The following is a 13,588-nucleotide window of genomic DNA, read 5'->3' on the forward strand; positions in this document are numbered from 1 at the left end:
TGTCAAATTTGAAATAATTGTAGAGAAACTTTTAATTAAGAGTTGATAAATGTTGATATTATTCATAAAAGTGACTTGAATTGTTAAAAAGTAGTTTTTGCATTTAATATGTATAATGTAATGGAAGACATAAGGTATAATATGAGTCTGTCACATGTACAAAATATAAATATTCTATGGAGTTTCAGCCCTGATGGGCCTTGGCCTACCAAACGAACACTGCTTGGCCCAAAGGTTTGTGGATTAACTTCGTTATTATTTCATTTCCAGTTCCAGGATAGAGATGGGAAGTAATTTTGTAAAAAGTTTTTGAACTACTTGCAACGAACACTTTTTAGTAATCTTTACTTGTAATTTTTACTCATAATTTATTTCTTGAAATGAAAATTGTAATCATTACGTTCTAGTAAACGATGTAAGTTACATCGCATGGAAGCAGAAATGGGAAAAATTAAGTGATGATAACATTTTCAGATCTGCTACCAGCATAACCAGTGCTGGTTGAAGTACTTTCTTATCTCTGCAGTACTTCCAATATCCATAATTGTTGGGAATATTCTTGAAGTTAAACACAGGTACTCTTCTAAGTGCTCTTGTGAAGTGTTTTTTCAGCAAATGTAAAGATGTACTTTTCCTCAAGTGTTTGAGGCTCAGTCATGAGAATTTTAAGAACCAAATGCAGTCGAAACCAGATATAATTACTCTGAAGGGACCGCCAATAAACGGTCATTGTAGGCGATAGTCACACAAACTGGTCTTTTTTTTTTTTTTTTGGTAAAAATATTTTATCTCTACATTTTAATTTACAGAATACATTAAAGTTTCAAATACAGTACTTGTGGAGTGGAACTGAGATAAATTTTTCTTCTAATGTTTACATAGTTCATACGGCATTAATGTGTTGTTTGAATCGTCAGTCCATAGACTGGTTTGATGCAGCTCTCCATGCCACCCTATCCTGTGCTAACCTTTTCATTTCTACGTAACTATTGCATCCTACATCTGCTCTAATCTGCTTGTCATATTCATACCTTGGTCTACCCCTACCATTCTTGCCACCTACACTTCCTTCAAAACCCAACTGAACAAGTCCTGGGTGTCTTAAGATGTGTCCTATCATTCTATCTCTTCTTCTCATCAAATTTAGCCAAATCGATCTCCTCTCGCCAATTCGATTCAGTATCTCTTCATTCATGATTCGATCTATCCATCTCACCTTCAGCATTCTTCTGTAACACCACATTTCAAAAGCTTCTATTCTCCTTCTTTCTGACCTAGTTATCGTCCATGTTTCACTTCCATACAATGCCATGTTCCACACGAAAGTCTTCAAAAACATCTTTCTAATTCCTATATCAATGCTCGAAGTGAGCAAATATCTTTTCTTAAGAAAGCTCTTCCTTGCTTGTGCTAATCTGCATTTTATGTCCTCCTTACTTCTGCCATCGTTAGTTATTTTACTACCCAAGTAACAATATTCATCTACTTCCTTTAAGACTACATTTCCTAATTTAATATTTCCTGCATCACCTGCCTTCGTTCGACTGCACTCCATTACTTTTGTTTTGGACTTATTTATTTTCATCTTGTACTCCTTACCCAAGACTTCGTCCATACCATTCAGCAGCTTCTTGAGATCCTCTGCAGTCTCAGATAAAATAACAATATCATCGGCAAATCTCAAGGTTTTGATTTCCTCTCCTTGGTTTGTGAATCTCTGTCCAAATTTCTCTTTGATTTCCTTTACTGCCTGTTCTATGTAAACATTGAAAAGGAGGGGGGACAAACTGCAGCCTTGCCTCACTCCTTTCTGGATTGCTGCCTGTTTTTCAAAGCCCTCGATTCTTATCACTGCAGACTGATTTTTATACAGATAGTAGATAATTCTTCGTTCTCGGTATCTGATCTCGGTCACCTTCAGAATCTTAAATAGCTTGGTCCAATCAACGTTATCGAATGCCTTTTCTATATCTATGAATGCCATGTACATGGGCTTGTCCTTCTTGATTCAATCCTCTAATATCAGACGTAAAGTCAGGATTGCTTCACGTGTTCCTACATTTCTTCTGAAGCCAAATTGATCTTCTCCCAACTCCGCTTCAACTTGTTTTTCCATTCTTCTGTAAATAATACGTGTTAAAATTTTGCAGGCATGAGATAGTAAACTAATGGTGTGGTAGTATTCACACCTGTCAGCACTGGCTTTCTTGGGAATAGGTATAACAACATTCTGCCGAAAATCGGATGGCACTTCTCCTGTCTCATACATCTTACACACTAAATGGAATAACCTTGCCATGCTGGTTTCTCCTAAGGCAGTCAGTAATTCAGAGGGAATATCATCAATTCCAGGTGCCTTGTTCCTATTTAGGTCGCTCACAGTTCTGTCAAACTCTGACCTCAAAATTGGGTCTCCCATTTCATCTGCACTCCATTACTTTTGTTTTGGACTTATTTATTTTCATCTTGTACTCCTTACCCAAGACTTCGTCTTGTAGAGTTGTAGAAGACAGGTGGTCTAATGTTCTAAGGGGAAGGAGATTGCAGGCCAAGGGCTCTATTCAGGATCAGAATTCAGGACAGGTGTCTGTGCGAAATCGGTACGAGTCACTCCAGGTAGAACAACAGAGGGAAGATGAGGGACAGGGAACTGTTGCTGAGATGCGTGGAAGTAGGAGGAAGGGAAAAGGTAGGAAAGGGAAATGTAGAGTAGAGAATAGGAAAAGACAGGTGGAACAGGGTCATGGGAAGGAGAAAAGGGAGGAGGAAGTAGCTTCTGCAGCTATCAGGAAAGATAGGGCTGACCAGGAGGGGAGGGGATCAAATGAGGTGGGTAGGGTTGAGGCTCTGGTCATGGGGGATTCCATCGTTAGACACGTGGGGAAAGTGTGTGGAGGAAAGGGAACCAGGGTAGAATGTTATCCAGGAATTAGGTTGAGGCAGATGTTGAGGAAAGTAGAAGAGAGGGAGGAGGGGAAGGAGAAGGTGGTAGTGTTTCACGTTGGTACCAACAACGTAAGGCAAGCTGATACAAGTACCAACATAGTTGGAGATGTGTGGGATCTGGTAAATGCAGCACGGGTGAAGTTTAAGAAAGCGGAGATTATTATTAGTGGAATACTGTGTAGGAGGGATACTGACTGGAGGGTGATTGGGGATTTAAATGAGACTATGGAGTGGGTATGTGGGAAACTGGGAGTGAAATTTCTAGATCCTAATGGGTGGGTAGGAGAAAGGGATCTGCGCTCGGATGGCCTTCATTTAAACCGCAGTGGTACGTATAAGTTAGGAAATTTGTTTGGAAGGGTAATAGGGAGGTACATTCAGGGAAACGCGATGGCCTGGGGAGCAGTGATAAGGGAACAGGGAACTGGAAATCAAGTAGGGATGACATAAAATTATTAGTGTTGAACTGTAGAAGTATTGTAAAGAAAGGAATAGAATTAAGTAATTTAATAGATATATATTTACCAGATATTGTAATAGGAGTTGAATCATAGCTGAGAAATGATATAATGGATGCAGAAATTTTCTCACGGCACTGGAGTGTGTATCGTAGAGATAGGATAGGAAAGGTGGGAGGGGGAGTTTTCATTCTGGTGAAAGCAGAATTTGTAAGCTACGAAAAAGTTAAAGATGAGACACATGAAATTCTAGGTGTAAGGCTCATTACTAAAGATAATAGGCAACTTGATATATTTGGAGTGTACAGATCGGGAAAGGGTAGCACTGATGCGGATTCGGAATTATTTGATAGGATAGTCAGCTATGTGGGAAACGACATGGAAAGAAATGTGATTGTAGCGGGAGATCTTAATTTGCCAGATGTCAATTGGGAAGGAAATGCGAATGACAGGAAGCATGACCAACAAATGGCAAATAAGTTAATATGGGAAGGACAGCTGATTCAGAAAGTGATGGATCCAACCAGAGGGAAAAATATCCTGGATGTGGTGCTGATAAAACCAGATGAGCTCTATAGGGAAACTGAAGTAATAGATGGTATTAGTGATCATGAAGCTGTTTTTGTGGTAGTTAAAAATAAATGTGATAGAAAGGAAGGTCTTAAAAGTAGGACTGTTAGGCAGTACCATATGGCTGATAAAGCAGGTATGAGGCAGTTTCTAAAAAGTAACTATGATCGGTGGAAAACGGTAAATAAAAATGTAAACAGACTCTGGGATGGGTTTAAAGAAATTGTTGAGGAATGTGAAAACAGGTTTGTACCTTTAAGGGTGGTAAGGAATGGTAAAGACCCACCTTATTATAATAGAGAAATAAAGAGACTAAGAAGGAGGTGCAGACTGGAAAGAAATAGAGTTAGAAATGGCTGTGGAAGTAAGGAGAAATTGAAGGAACTTACTAGAAAATTGAATCTAGCAAAGAAGGCAGCTAAGGATAACATCATGGCAAGCATAATTGGCAGTCATACAAATTTTAGTGGAAAATGGAAGGGTATGTATAGGTATTTTAAGGCAGAAACAGGTTCCAAGAAGGACATTCCAGGAATAATTAATGAACAAGGGGAGTGTGTATGTGAGGATCTTCAAAAGGCAGAAGTATTCAGTCAGCAGTATGTAAAGATTGTTGGTTACAAGGATAATATCGAGATAGAGGAAGAGACTAAGGCCAAAGAAGTAATAAAATTTACGTATGATAACAATGACATTTACAATAAGATACAAAAGTTGAAAACTAGAAAAGCGGCTGGAATTGATCAGATTTCTGGGGATATACTAAAGACAATGGGTTGGGATATAGTACCATATCTGAAGTACTTATTTGATTATTGTTTGGCCGAAGGAGCTATACCAGATGAATGGAGAGTTGCTATAGTAGCCCCTGTGTATAAAGGAAAGGGTGATAGACATAAAGCTGAAAATTACAGGCCAGTAAGTTTGACATGCATTGTATGTAAGCTTTGGGAAGGCATTCTTTCTGATTATATTAGACATGTTTGTGAAATTAATAACTGGTTCGATAGAAGGCAATTCGGTTTTAGGAAAGGTTATTCCACTGAAGCTCAACTTGTAGGATTCCAGCAAGATATAGCAGATATCTTGGATTCTGGAGGTCAAATGGACTGTATCGCGATTGACATGTCTAAAGCATTTGATAGGGTGGATCATGGGAGACTACTGGCAAAAATGAGTGCAACTGGACTAGACAAAAGAGTGACTGAATGGGTTGCTATATTTCTAGAAAATAGATCTCAGAGAGTTAGAGTAGGTGAAGCTATGTCTGACCCTGTAATAGTTGAGAGGGGAGTTCCTCAGGGCAGTGTTATCGGACCTTTATGTTTTCTTATATATATAAATGATATGAGTAAAGGAGTGGAATCGGAGGTAAGGCTTTTTGCGGATGATGTTATTCTCGATAGAGTGATAAATAAGTTACAAGATTGTGAGCAACTGCAACGTGACCTCGAAAATATTGTGAGATGGACAGCAGGCAATGGTATGTTGATAAACGGGGCTAAAAGTCAGGTTGTGAGTTTTACAAATAGGAAAAGTCCTCTCAGTTTTAATTACTGCGTTGATGGGGTGAAAGTTCCTTTTGGGGATCATTGTAAGTATCTAGGTGTTAATATAAGGAAAGATCTTCACTGGGGTAATCACATAAATGGGATTGTAAATAAAGGGTACCGATCTCTACACATGGTTATGAGGGTGTTTAGGGGTTGTAGTAAGGATGTAAAGGAGAGTGCATATAAGTCTCTGGTAAGACCCCAACTAGAGTATGGTTCCAGTGTATGGGACCCTCACCAGGATTACCTGATTCAAGAACTGGAAAAAATCCAAAGAAAAGCAGCTCGATTTGTTCTGGGTGATTTCCGACAAAAGAGTAGTGTTACAAAAATGTTGCAATGTTTGGGTTGGGAAGAATTGAGAGAAAGAAGAAGAGCTGCTCGACTAAGTGGTATGTAACAGTTCAACAGTAATAAAGGTGTTTTAATTTATTCCACCTATTCAATACTTATATTTTCACTTATAGTTGTTACATAATTAAATTCTTAGTTACATGGGACATGTTTCGCCCTCAATTAAGGGCATCTTCAGCCTCAATATAATAATCAAAAATACAACTAAATTAAAAGTGGAAGTTAAATACAATCATCAAAAATACAACTAAAATAAAAAGTGGAAGTTAAAAGTTTAGTCTGTTATTAAAATTCGGAACAATAAAAATGTGAAAAATGATAAAATAAAAAGATGCTAATGGAAAACTGTCTTATGATTAAACTATAATCTTGTCGGAGACTAAAACTTCTATTAAAATTCTAATTAAAACAGTTCATATAAAATATTGGAAAATCAAAGTGGTAGTAATAAAAAGCCAACAACATGAGGGCGTGTACACAAGCATGAACTTGATTGTCATGAATACAATCTTTTCAAGGCCGCTGATGAAATTCGTAGCAAGTAAGGCAGAAGCGTCTATTGAAAAATTGTAAGAGGCCATTAGCACCGGTAGGTAATAAAATGGCTGAATCCTTGCCAGAAAATGTCAACAGATGCAGAAATAAGTTTTCTGTAAGAGAAGGAAAAGAAGAAATAAGAAATTGAACGTAAGGAGAGAATTCAGTCTTACATAATTTTGAAACAGATGAGGACTTACATGTAAGTGGAAGTTGTTATTTGTTAACTACTGTTGAGTTGGTTGCTGCCCGTCTGTTGGCTCTGAGTCTGGTGTTATAACTGTGCTGCAGAGGCGGTAGTGAACTCGGAGGGGAAGGAATAGGGGAGTGCGGAAGGGAGGAGAGGATGGGTGGAGTCAAATGTGACGAGGCTGACAAAGGGGCGGAGTCAACTGCATTGCTGGAAGTAGGCCTAATATCTGTAGGTATGGGAGGAGTATTAGGGTTTGAAGAATTAAATATATTAGGTATCCTAAATTTATTCGAACTAACTGACTTTAATAATTCCGGCATTAATTCATGTAGCATACTTTTATTGTCCGTGGTTTCATTGAGATTCTTTTGCTTATTGTACGTCTGATCTAAATAGATGTATAAACTTTCTAATTCGTTCAGCATTCTTCCTTTTTGTATGTTTCTAATTATTGCTAAGTCTTTCTCTATGGATTCAAATCTGTGACCAGTCTCCCTCATATGCAAACTCATCGCTGAGTATTTCCTATGTTTTTCCGCGTTAACATGTTCCATATATCTTGTCATAAAATTTCTCCCAGTCTGTCCAACATATGAAAAATTACACTGAGTACATTTAAGTCTGTATACACCCGATCCTAAATAACGATTCTTATCATAATTAACTTTTTTATGATTAAAGAATATGGACTGGTTAGTATTAGTAGTTCTAAAAGCTATATTAAAATTATGTTTCTTGAATACGCTAGTAATCTGGTGTATAGCTGGATTATTAAAAGTGAATGTAGCATACTCAGTTTTTTTGGTCTTTTCTGGTATCAGATTCGTAGATAATTTGTTCTTAATTTTATTAATTTGTTGATCATTTCTATTTTGAAACCATTTTGTTTAGCGAGGTATCTAATATAATTTAATTCTTTCTTCAAATTCTTGGGAGATAGAGGGATTCTAAGTGCTCTATAAATTAGACTGTGAAAAGATGCTTGTTTATGTGAACTCGGGTGTAAAGAGGAATTGTTTATAGTTGTAGATGATTGTGTCGGTTTTCTAAATATTTGGAAATCAAAAGTGTTAACCTTACGCGTAACTGTTATATCTAGAAAATTCAATGAGTTATCGACTTCGTCCTCTCTCGTGAATTTCAAATTAGGTTCGATTTCATTTAATTTATTTAAGATTTCTTGACTATTAGTGACATCTTTGTTTATGATTACAAATGTATCATCTACAGAAAAGACCAAAAAAACTGAGTATGCTACATTCACTTTTAATAATCCAGCTATACACCAGATTACTAGCGTATTCAAGAAACATAATTTTAATATAGCTTTTAGAACTACTAATACTAACCAGTCCATATTCTTTAATCATAAAAAAGTTAATTATGATAAGAATCGTTATTTAGGATCGGGTGTATACAGACTTAAATGTACTCAGTGTAATTTTTCATATGTTGGACAGACTGGGAGAAATTTTATGACAAGATATATGGAACATGTTAACGCGGAAAAACATAGGAAATACTCAGCGATGAGTTTGCATATGAGGGAGACTGGTCACAGATTTGAATCCATAGAGAAAGACTTAGCAATAATTAGAAACATACAAAAAGGAAGAATGCTGAATGAATTAGAAAGTTTATACATCTATTTAGATCAGACGTACAATAAGCAAAAGAATCTCAATGAAACCACGGACAATAAAAGTATGCTACATGAATTAATGCCGGAATTATTAAAGTCAGTTAGTTCGAATAAATTTAGGATACCTAATATATTTAATTCTTCAAACCCTAATACTCCTCCCATACCTACAGATATTAGGCCTACTTCCAGCAATGCAGTTGACTCCGCCCCTTTGTCAGCCTCGTCACATTTGACTCCACCCATCCTCTCCTCCCTTCCGCACTCCCCTATTCCTTCCCCTCCGAGTTCACTACCGCCTCTGCAGCACAGTTATAACACCAGACTCAGAGCCAACAGACGGGCAGCAACCAACTCAACAGTAGTTAACAAATAAAAACTTCCACTTACATGTAAGTCCTCATCTGTTTCAAAATTATGTAAGACTGAATTCTCTCCTTACGTTCAATTTCTTATTTCTTCTTTTCCTTCTCTTACAGAAAACTTATTTCTGCATCTGTTGACATTTTCTGGCAAGGATTCAGCCATTTTATTACCTACCGGTGCTAACGGCCTCTTACAATTTTTCAATAGACGCTTCTGCCTTACTTGCTACGAATTTCATCAGCGGCCTTGAAAAGATTGTATTCATGACAATCAAGTTCATGCTTGTGTACACGCCCTCATGTCGTTGGCTTTTTATTACTACCACTTTGATTTTCCAATATTTTATATGAACTGTTTTAATTAGAATTTTAATAGAAGTTTAAGTCTCCGACAAGATTATAGTTTAATCATAAGACAGTTTTCCATTAGCATCTTTTTATTTTATCATTTTTCACATTTTTATTGTTCCGAATTTTAATAACAGACTAAACTTTTAACTTCCACTTTTTATTTTAGTTGTATTTTTGATGATTGTATTTAACTTCCACTTTTAATTTAGTTGTATTTTTGATTATTATATTTAGGCTGAAGATGCCCTTAATTGAGGGCGAAACATGTCCCATGTAACTAAGAATTTAATTATGTAACAACTATAAGTGAAAATATAAGTATTGAATAGGTGGAATAAATTAAAACACCTTTATTACTGTTGAACTGTTAAAAAGTTTTCAATACGGACCTAGAATGAGGTTTATAACATGTAAGTGGTATGTTCCGAGCTGTCAGCGGAGAGATGGCGTGGAATGACATTAGTGGACGAATAGGTTTGAATGGCGTCTATAAAAGTAGGAAAGATCACAATATGAAGATAAAGTTGGAATTCAAGAGGACAAACTGGGGCAAATATTCATTTATAGGAAGGGGAGTTAGGGATTGGAATAACTTACCAAGGGAGACGTTCAATAAATTTCCAATTTCTTTGAAATCATTTCGGAAAAGGCTAGGAAAGCAACAGATAGGGAATCTGCCACCTGGGCGACTGCCCTAAATGCAGATCAGTATTGATTGACAGTATTGATTGATTGATCAGCATCAACAGCCTCTTCTTGTTCCAGAACTAAATTATCTACATCTTTACCTTGATACAACTGTTGGATATGTTCCTGCCATCTTTCTGCTTTGACTTCTTTCCCTAGAAGTGGCTTTCCATGTGAGCTTTTAATATTCATACACCTAGATTTCCTTTCTCCAAAGGTTTCCTTGATTTTCCTGTATGCAGCATCTATCTTTCCTAGGACCATACAACCTTCAACATCCTTGCACTTCTCTTTCAGCCATTTTTCCTTAGCTGTCCTGCACTTTCTATCTACTTCATTCTTTATTTGCATGTATTCTTTTCTGCCCTCCTAATTTTTTTGTATTGTTGTACTTTCATTGTTCATCAGTCAGATTTAGTATCTCCTGATTTATCCATTGTTTCTTAGTTGATCTTTCCTTTCTTCCTAACTTTCCTTCAGCAGCCTTACTGATCCCATTCTTCAGGACTGTCCCTTCTTCTACTACTATGTTTGCTTCAGCCTTTTCATTTAGTCCTTGTGCAACATGTTCCTCGAAACAATCCCTCACACTCTTTTCATTCAACTTGTCTACATCCCATCTTTTTGCATTCTTTCCTTTCTTCAATTTCTTCAGCTTCAGATGGCATTTCATGACCAACAAGTTGTGGTCAGAGTCCATGTCTGCTCCTGGAAAAGTTTTGCAATCCAACACATGGTTTCTGAATCTCTGCCTAATCATAATGAAGTCTATTTGATACCTTCCAGTGTCTCCAGGTCTCATCCACGTATAAAGCCGTCGTTTGTGGTATTTGAACCAAGTATTGGCAAGGACTAAATTATGATCAGTGCAGAATTCAACCAGCCGACTTCCTCTTTCGTTCCTCTGTCCCTATCCGAATTCTCCTACTGTATTACATTCTCTTCCTTGGCCTACCACTGCATTCCAGTCTCCCATCACAATTAGATTCTCGTCACCTTTTACATATTCTATTAAATCTTCTATCTCTTCATATATGCTTTCGATTTCCTCATCATCCGCTGAGCTAGTAGGCATATAGACCTGCACTATTGTGGTGAGCAATGGTTTGGTGTCTATCTTGACAACAATAATTCTTTCACTATGCTGGTCATAGTAGCTTACCCGCTGCCCTATTTTCTTATTCATTATTAAACCAATTCGTGCATTTCCCCTGTTTGATTTTGTGTTGGTAATTCGGTAGTCACCTGACCAAAAATACTGTTCTTCTTGCCAACGTACTTCACTTATACCAACTATATCTAACTTTAGTCTATCCATCTACCTTTTCAGATTCTCTAATCTACCACAACGATTCAAACTTCTAACACTCCACGCTCCGACTCGCAGAATGTCAGTATCCATCTTCCTGATGATGGCCTCCTCTCGTGTAGTCCCCACCCGGAGATCCGAATAGGGGACTAGTTTACCTCCAGAATATTTTACCCAGGAGGAAGCCATCATCACTACATCATTCATACAGAGAGAGCTGCATGTCCTCGGGAGTTAGTTACGGCTGTAGTTTCCCATTGCTTTCAGCCTTGTAGCAGTATCAACACAGCTAAGCCATGTTTAAGTATTATTACAAGGCCATATCAGTCAATCATCCAGACTGCCGCCCTTGCAACTTTCGATGAATCATTCCTTAGTCTGGTCTCTCAACAGATACCCATCCGATATGGTTGCACCTGCGGCTCGGCTATCTGCTTCGTTGGGACACGCAAGCCTCCCCACTGTGACAAGGTCACGTGGTTCACAGGGGAGGACGGCATTGATATGTCAGTAAAATATAAAAATAATAAGTGAGGAACGAAGACAGTAATGTAAATTGGATGAAAGCAGTAATTGTACCAATCAACAAGCAAAGAAACAAGGAGGATTGCAATAACTATCAAGGTATTTCTTCGATCAATGTATCAGGCAAGGTTTTCATCATGTTTTTGGTTTCATATCTTACTAACTATTTCGATGCTTTTCAGAGACACCAGGGTGACAGGGATTTTGTTCCATAGGGTCTTTAATTGCCAGTAGTAACATACCTTCAGTATGGCCAGTGTCTTTTTCCTAGATGTGTCTATTCCTCTTGCAGCATTTTTCAGTAACATAGCACATATGCAAATTTGCTCCTGACAGCTCTGTAGTCTAAATACATACTGATTTTAATTCTAACTTTTTCTTCACCATTCATCACACCCACTTGTCTAAGATGCCAGTGAACACCTTGCCAGTTGATCTGAGTGCTCAGTTGGTTAGAGTGATGGCTTTCCGAGTGCAAGGTGGTGGGTTTGATCCTGGCTCAGTCATATACACTAGCCTTGTGTTAGTCAATTTACTAACTTAAACTCCTGTGGTACAAAATCCCTGTCACCCTTGTGTCTCTGAAAAGCGTAAAAATAGTTAGTGAGGTATGAAACCAAAAACATTATGAACACCTTGCCTGATATGTTGATCAAAGAAATACCTTGATAGTTATTGCAATACTCCTTGTCTCTTTGCTTGTTGATTGGTACAATTATGCCTTTCATCCTATTACCTTATTCAAATTATACATTTTAATCATATTATGCTATGAAGCCATTTTATCCCTGCCTTTCCACTATATTTCACCATTTCAGGTTTAATGTCATATATTTCAGCTGTTTTGTGGCACTGTAGTTTATTTACCATCAGCTGGAATTCCTGGAGTATGATTTCATTGTCAGTCAATCAGTCAATCAATCAATCAATCAATCAATCAATCAATCAATACTGATCTGCATCATTGTTCCCCTCCCAATCATCTGTAGTTTGTAACTTCATCAATAAATATTTCCTTTCACACTGAGAAGATTAAAAAAAAAAATTTGTCTATCTGTCCAGTGATTCCTTGGTATCTACCATGAGTTCACTGAATTTATCAAAATTGCTGTTGATTCCTTCCTTCCTTCTATATCAATTTTTTAATTATTATTATTATTATTATTTTTTTTAAATTTTTTTTTTGCTCCAGAAGAGTTCCCATGCTTCCTGCCTCTCTTTCCAGGTTATCTCCAATGTCCTCCCATGATTTCCTCTTGGACTCTACAATTATTTGTTTGACTCTTTTCTTTCCACTAGGATGTGTACCTTTTTGGCACTTTTATGCATTATTGTTCCAGGAAATTCTCTTGTTGTTTCTAATACAGCAGCTAAGCCAGCCATTCTCTTTTGATATAGTGGATTTGTATACCATCTATTCATTGGAAATTTTCATGTACTTCTGACTAATCTAATTTCCTTGTCCTGAGCTCTCTTGTGTAGCAGTAAATAGCTGTATTTATGAAGAATGAGTTAGCATTCTGCTTGTAGGATTCATACCTTCTTCAGATTTACTCTTTTCTCCTATTTCCAATTTTTGCATTGTAATCATTCACTAGTACCTACTATATTATCTTTGCTGTTGACCTTGACTGTTACAGCACTGAGTCTCTCATAAAATATGTCCACTTCATTTTCTTCTTCTTCTCCTCCACATGGTGAATACCCTGACGAGATCCTATTTCTAATTCTTGCAACCAGCAAATTCACTCACATGATATGCTCATTTACATGTCTAACAGACTGTGTTGTGTTCTGTAGTTTTCCTAATGAACAGTGCCATTCCATACTTTGCTCTTCCTCTTTTAACACTTTATCATCTATCATTTCCCCACTATTCCTTCTTATCCGAATGTCATTAATTCCTAACATGTTAAAATCCAATTTCCTTTCTTCCATAAGTAGTATTCCCAAATATCAACGTACAAAGCACCTTTCTTTTCTCCATACATAACATTTTAATGCAGTACCTGAATCTGGATAAATAAACATTTATAACTGTTATAATGTCATATAAAATTAAATGTTTTATATAATTCTGCAGCCATAAACTTTTCAC

General features: G+C 37.0%; 1 protein-coding gene across 1 annotated transcript in view; it reads left to right on the top strand.

Moving 5' to 3' along the window:
- The window catches only part of LOC136863150 (endothelin-converting enzyme 2), a 539,501-nt gene that overhangs the window by 369,457 nt on the left and 156,456 nt on the right, over window positions 1–13,588 (top strand). The window lies entirely within an intron of this gene.

The sequence above is a fragment of the Anabrus simplex genome, chromosome 2 (genome assembly GCF_040414725.1).
Source record: "Anabrus simplex isolate iqAnaSimp1 chromosome 2, ASM4041472v1, whole genome shotgun sequence".
NCBI classification, from domain to species: Eukaryota; Metazoa; Arthropoda; class Insecta; order Orthoptera; family Tettigoniidae; genus Anabrus; species Anabrus simplex.